Source organism: Lacerta agilis, chromosome 8 (assembly GCF_009819535.1).
Source record: "Lacerta agilis isolate rLacAgi1 chromosome 8, rLacAgi1.pri, whole genome shotgun sequence".
NCBI classification, from domain to species: Eukaryota; Metazoa; Chordata; class Lepidosauria; order Squamata; family Lacertidae; genus Lacerta; species Lacerta agilis.
The window spans coordinates 20,789,607-20,796,839 of record NC_046319.1 but is presented as its reverse complement, the minus strand read 5'-3'; the positions used below and the strand labels follow the sequence as shown (position 1 = coordinate 20,796,839).

Genomic DNA, 7,233 nt, shown 5'->3' with positions numbered 1-7,233 from the left:
TCCTATCTTAACTCAAAAGTGAGGACTGTTCTATATTCTACATGACACAAGAGCAGCCGTACTCAAATGAGTCTGCGCCTTGCCATATCTTTTTCCTGTTCTTACCTCCTTTCTGACTCTCGGCACTGGTGGTTTGTTCTGGTCCAGGCTGAGGTGTCTGGACTGGAGATAAAGTTGTCTCTTGTCCTAGAGGAGCCTGGGGGCTGGGGACTGAAGAGAGAATTCAGAAATGAAATTTGGGTGCAGACATGGGAGTGGCAGCTGAAGACATTTCTCTGTGCCCAAATGAAGGAAAGCCCACTTACTTCAATCTACTCCAGGTTTTTACATTTGTAAATTAAGCAAATATCACAAATGATATTGAGAGTGTCCTGTGCAGTCCACCACCCAAAGAAGATGCAGTTGGGTGATATCTCCACCCAGAAGTTCTTGCCACCTCCCGGAAGTCATATGCTGGATGACTAAAATGGCAATAGATCCCAACCAGTTGATTTGACGTCCCTGTTTCCATTATTACCTCCCTTCTGACCCTCAGAACTGGGGGTTGTCTCTGGTTCAGGGTGAAAGGTCTGAGAAGGAGGTAAAGTCTCTGGTGTCAACGTTGCTGAAGAGCTGGAGGCTATAAGGAGAAAGAACACAGCTTGCTTGCTTGCATTCCATTTACTAAAGCACTTTGTCTATTCCTCTGTTGTTGTTTTTAACCTGTGGCACATTTCAACCTGTACATTATCTCCCAACCCCAACCAGTTCTTTATACTTATATCATAAGCATCCCCTCCTGAAGAGTTTGAATTAGTAAAGATAGGTATTTAAATCTGTACTGTAGGTTGCTGCACATTATTGGTATATCTGGCTTGAGGGAGTGCTGTTAGGTTTGTTTGTGCGTCATGTACCTATGTAAAATGGGTGGTGGTGGCCATGCTGAACAATCTCATGCCTGGAGCTAATCTAATTGATGTGAGGGAAGTTTCTATAATCAGCTGTGACAGTGTGACACTAAAAAAGCATGCTAATATGGAGAACCTTTCAATGGCTTTCTGAGTACCACCTGCTTGGACTGGCTTTAAGAACATGGTTGAACAGGTCATTGGCCAATCTAGTCCAGTATCCTGTTCTCACATTGGCCAAACAGATGCCTACAGGAGACCTGGAATCAGGACCAGAGTGCAGTAGCCACTCTTCCCACTTGTGATATCCAACAACTGGTCTTCAGAAGCATTTTTTGTGTGGCTAGTAGCCATTGATAGCCTGCTCCTCCATGAATCTGTCTATTTTAAAGCCTTCCAAGTTGGTGGCCATCACTACATCTTGCGGGAGCACAGTTGAAGTACACAGTGTGAGAAGATTTCCTCTCTCTTTTGTCTATGTCCTCAACCTTGAAACATTTGCTTTCTGGACTAAGCCTGCAACCATGGGGAGATTTCAGGGATACTTGAATATGATGCAATTTTGTAACATTTTTTCCTGGCATTTCTTCTAGGTCTTTTGGTTGGGTGACTGGCTTTGGTTTTCATGTGATTCTGTCTTGGCCTTCAGGAAGAGATGTGCTATGTGCCCAAGCAAGCAAGCAAGCATTTGCAAAATGCTTGGGAACATAACACAGCAACGTCCAAACACATTACCCTTCTGACTAAACCCTGCTCTTATCCTTTGGACTTCTGTTTGTAGTCAAGACAGAAGGAGAAGGATCTGGTGGAACTCTAGCCTCCTGCCCAACCTGGACCAATATATATTGTTACATGCTACCCCAATCTCCATGTGGGTTCCAGCACTTACCTGGGGTTTGGTCTCCTTGAAACGAAGGTCAGTGGAGACTGGGGTGTCTCTAGGATATACGTTTTATTTACACATGTATACATCCTGAGCATTGGATGGAAGGGCTCATAGCACTAACAACCCATCAGAACTTGAGTTCCTATTAGGTTTCAAGGGGAGCCCCAAAGCCCAGCACTGAGCAAGTCATATCTCTGTGTGTCCTCCAGCCTCCAGCACCCAGGGCTGAGGTTTGTCACTCTCTCACACAACAACTCTGGCTTTCATTCTCCTAAGTGCCAGCCAGGTCAGGGGGTGGGGGCGGGGAAGCCCCCCCCCATTTGTTTCATGCCACAGAGCAACTTCTTTGGGTATGCTAAATTGTGATACATAACTAGTCAGCCAAAGCCATTACCTTGAGATAGGAACCAGTTTGGCAAACTTGCCAGTATACATTCTATTCCCACAGGTGCAGGATCCCAATAATTGGAAGAGACTTGGGGCACCATCCAGACTGACTCTCCCCAAAAAACTCATAGCAATCTATTATGAGTGTGCACAGGCCCCCAATATCCACCTTGAATCAGATTCCTAAATAAATACACGGCAGTCCTTTCAAGTAATTATGGTATTGGTAACAGAACTGTGGAAATTCTCACCAGTAGGACAGTAGGAATCGGGGCAAGTGAAACGCACTTGATAGTCAAGGCATGACTTTCCCTTTCCTTGCTGGGCGTTGATACAAGCAAAGCCACTGGCGGCATCATTCCTGTTGGGAACACAGGAGAGAACAGGGTGTCAGGGATGGGCCAAGGAAAGGCAGCTGCAAGAGGCAGAAATTCAAAGATAAGAACCCGGCTAAGGAACCCATAGAATAGGGGACATGGAATCTCACACAGAAAACTTCTGCCCAGTCTTAGATGCCGGAATCCCATCCACTGTCTGGACCTCAATTGCAAGCGGCTGGGGGCAGATGATGTCGGGATTTTCGTCCCAGAACTGGGACAGGAGTTCGTAGTCCCCAGTCCCGGAAGGATTGTCGCGGTCAAACCAACGGGTTTTGCATTCTGCAAAAGAAGTTTGGGGGGGGCGGGGAGAGAGAGAGAGAGAGAAAAAAGAAAAACTGACTTTCAAAGGAAGCAGGTCAGGTGCTTTTGGTCTTCCTTCCAAAGAAATAAGAATGCTGGAAAGTCACAGCATTTATTTTAATGCTGCAATATAGAATCATAGAATTGTAGAGTTGCAAGGGGCCATGGGTATAACCAGGATTTTTTTTTGGGGGGGGCAGGTTTTTGTTAGAATGGTAGGCTTTTGTTGAGGGGCAGAACCTCAGATTTGTATTGATTTGTGTTGATGGGGGACAGCTGCCCCCCCTGTCCCCCCCCCCCGGTTATGCCCATAGAAAGGCTCCCCAAGGGTCACCTCGTCCAACCTCTTGCATCAGAGCTATATACTCAGCTGTTTTTGCCAGAGAGCTCACAAAATTACAGCGGCATGTTATCGATTGTAAATGACTTAATGGCTTGGGCAGCTCTCAAATTAAATCACCCGTGCTTTCTCTCATTCCCACATGATGAGGAGATTCTACATCCACTGTTGGAGACTGTATATGCGTTGGAATATCAGCTGCCTGGAATCACAAGCGGGGGCAGTTACGGCCTCACTCTGGTCCTGCTTGTGGACTTCCCATAGGCATCCGTTTGGCCACTGTGAGAACAGGATGCTGGACTAGATGGGATCGAGCAGGGCTCTTCCTACTAGTACCAGGCACTTGGTTCGCAACAAACCCCAGATCCCAAATCATTTGGAATTTCCTGAGAGTGGGTTGAGGCACAGTGGGTTGAGTCCACCCGGCAGGATCCAGCACTGTCAAAAGGAGGGATGGATGGCTGGGGAACTGCATGTTTAATCAGAGATTGAAACCCTAATTAAACATGGAGTTTGTGGCAGGTCAGGGGGCACAGAAATGCAGGCAGAGGCTTTCATCTGTCCTTTCTCCTTTCCTCCCAATGGACACATATTTAATTAAAGTCTACCCAGACATGAGTTTCAATATGTAATATATAATGCATAATTTTTAAACCTGCATAATTTTCAAAATAAAAAATATTTTTAACCAGCATCTTTTATTTTGAAAAGTTTTAAGCTAACTTGTGTGTGTGTGTGTGTGTGTGAGAGAGAGAGAGAGAGAGAGAGATTTTATTGGTAATGTGCATTTTATATAATCTGCTTAGAGGTTTCAATAATTAAGCCTATATATATATAGGCTTAATTATCGAAACCTCTAAGCAGATTACATAAAATATAAAATGCACATTACAATAAAATACCAATATCCTGTTAATATAAGTAATAATACATTTTTTTAAAATTTACAAATTAGAATTATCATTTAAAGGTAGAATAATATATATTTTTAACCATAGACCAGAAAGGTTTTTTTTTGGGGGGGGGTTATTCGTAAATATTGAAAATAAAATAGCAAAGAAAGAAATGAACCCACCCACCAGCCCACCAACCAGAGGCGCCTCTGAAAAACCACAGGCCAGAGCGGATCATGTCCATCCACCCCACCCCACCCCACCCCGGATGTCTAAAGCTCCAATTCCCCAATACAAGAGGAGTTTGAACTACAGTATCTGGTTTGTGTTTCTGTGTCTGTAGCCAAGAAACAAAAAGAGAAAAGGGAAATTACTGACCTTTTGCAGGGGGCTGTTTAACCTCCTGAGCACCTAAAGAAAAGAAGCAGCAGGTCACCACCGGTTTAGACTAGAAGTGATGCAGAAACCTGGGGCTTAGCTAGATGAGACTCCATGTGCACAACTAGTCATTGCATCGAGGGCTTTTCTGAAGTAAACTGCAGGTGGGGAGATGGGGCTGTTGAGACAGACTCTGACATTGGAGGTGGAATTGAAAGGCTGGTCTTTAACCCTTTACCCCCTTGATGGATGAAGGGAAATACCCAGGAGGCCAGGGTTCAAATTGCCACTTGCCCATGAAGCTCACAAGGTGACCTTAGGTTAGCCACAGCCTCTCAGCCTAACCTATCTCATGGGTTGGCATGAAGATAAAATTGGGTGGGAGGGAGGACCATGGATGCCACTTTGAGCTCCTAGGAGGAAGTATGGGTAATAATAATAATAATATATTTGCAGTGGGAGGAAAAAAACTTTCCCTGTCCTTCTTCTTCTCCTACTCCTCCTTCTCTTTTTAATACCAAGATGGCCTGTCTCACCCAGTATTGCCTAAGTGGCAGCACTCATGGGCAGAGAGCTGTTAAGTGGTCCAGGGTCTCTTAGTGAAGACTATGAATGGCTCAATCGAGATTTGAGGTGGGGTCTCCCTGGCTTCAGCCCACCACCACTGCACCTCATTGTCTTCCCCTCAAAAACATTTCTGGTGGATTGTCCCAGGCACACATCTGGGCTCAGAACTTAGCTCCTGGGTGTGTGTGTGTGAGAGCTGACCATTTTGTTTTTATCCTGTCCCCCTTCCTCCCCACTTCACACATTCCTTAATAAATTTGCAATAATAATAATAATAAAATCAGTCAACAAATAGTTCCTCCCAGAACTTGGACATTTATCTTATAGTCGAACCAGAGGTACATTTCCAAGAGGGACGCGGGTGGCACTGTGGTCTAAACCACTGAGACTCATGGGCTCGCCGAACAGAAGGTTGGTAGTTCGAATCCGTGTGATGGGGTGAGCTCCCATTGCTCTGTCCCTGCTCCTGCCAACCTAGCACTTCGAAAGCATGCCAGTGCAAGTAGATAAATAGGTATCGCTGTGGCGGGAAGGTAAATGGCGTTTCCGTGCGCTCTGGTTTCCATCACAGTGTTCCATTGCGCCAGAAGCGGTTTAGTCATGCTGGCTACATGACCTGGAAAGCTGTCTGTGAACAAATGCCGGCTCCCTGAGCCTGAAAGCAAGATGAGCGCCGCACCCCATAGTCGCCTTTGACTGGACTTAATTGTCCAGGGGTCCTTTACCTTTACCTTACCTTTTACATTTCCCCTGAAGTTTCTGTTTTAATAAATGGATGGTCATCCACTGTTATGAAGACTGAGTGATTAGAGTCCCCTTTCAACATGCAGGCTGAGGCATATTTTTGGCCTAGCCTAATATTTTTGTGGTCTAGCCTTGCTATGCATTAGATCAAGGGCTGCAGGTCAATGGTAGAGCATCTTATGTTCCCATATTCAATCCTCAGGACCTGCAGGTAGGGCTGGGAGAGACTTCAGTCTCAAACCCTGGAGAGCAGCAGCCACTTAGTGTAGACAACACTGAGCTACATGGACCAGTGGTCTGACCCAATATAAGGGAGCTTCCTGTGTCTCTAGGCACACCTGCTCCCTCCCCAATTGCTGGATCAAAACCTCACAAGGGGGATGTGGGCACTTACCTGTGAGGGACAGAGCCAAGAGCACCCCAAGGAGCTGAAGGGAGACAACAGATAAGAAGAAGAATTAACACAGCGTAGATGGAAGGAGAGATCTGCTGAATTTTCCAGGAAGTGGACCTCTCATTCTGACCAATGGATGTTGAGTTAAGGTATCACGACAGAAGGAAAAAAAATGGGACAATTCCCTGCTCCCCACCCCCCAAAAGCCGGCTTTATCTTTGATATTTTGCTTGCCTTCTCTTTCACTCCTCTTACTATGGATGGTCAATGTTGAACATAATTGTCCATCTCGACACAATACTAATGCTTAAAAGTGGAAAGGAAACATGCTGCTTTGGGTTTAGGAAATGAGGGGGAAATTCTTACCATGCTCTGGAAGACCTTCATCTTGTGGAGACAGTGTGTGTTCACTCCTGGGGAACGATGGTTTTATGAGCACCTGGAACCCACTGCCATGCGTAACCTGACCTTTCGCATTTCCTGTTCAGCTGCATTGTTGCCCTGTTGACATTTGGTGACCAGGAAGCCTTATCCTGTTGACACCATCCATCTTGTGTTTCTTCATAATAACTTCCAGAGGTGCAGAGAAGAGCTTCTGTATTCAGATGGCTCCCCATGCTCCACCCACAAGGTCAAATGTCAACGGAAGGTGGGGGCAGGCGTCCATGCAAAGCGGTTAGTGAAAACGCAACTGCCCCAGGGACGACACAATCTCTTGAAACTGGAACATGAGGTGTTCCGGTTGAAGCGTTTTGATGGGTTTATGGCAGAAGCAGAAACAAACACAAGTTTATCTTCTAGTATGGGGTATTTCTTGAGCTGAGAGTGAGTTCCTGGGGGTGATGGGGATGGCATGAGGTTCACAAACTCCAAGTGTCCCTATTTTCCAAGGACAGTCCCAGATTTACAGAAGTTGTCCCGGTTTCTGATTTGATCCTGGAAGGTCCTGCTTTTCCTTAGGACGTCCCTGTTTTCATCAGAGAAATGTTGGAGGGTGTGGCAGGATGTCCCTATTTTCACTCAAGAAATGTTGTAGGGTATGGTGTTATGCCATCCCTGAGCCAAGGAAATAAGTAA

General features: G+C 45.7%; 1 long non-coding RNA gene across 1 annotated transcript; it reads right to left on the bottom strand.

Moving 5' to 3' along the window:
* Nucleotides 1-4,451: 4,451 nt before the first annotated feature.
* LOC117050933 lies at nt 4,452-6,692 on the bottom strand. The gene is made up of 3 exons (XR_004427140.1): nt 6,523-6,692; nt 6,157-6,190; nt 4,452-4,484 (listed from the first exon to the last, which is right to left on the bottom strand). It is a non-coding gene; the product is annotated as an uncharacterized LOC117050933 (long non-coding RNA).
* Between the last annotated feature and the right edge of the window lie 541 nt (nt 6,693-7,233).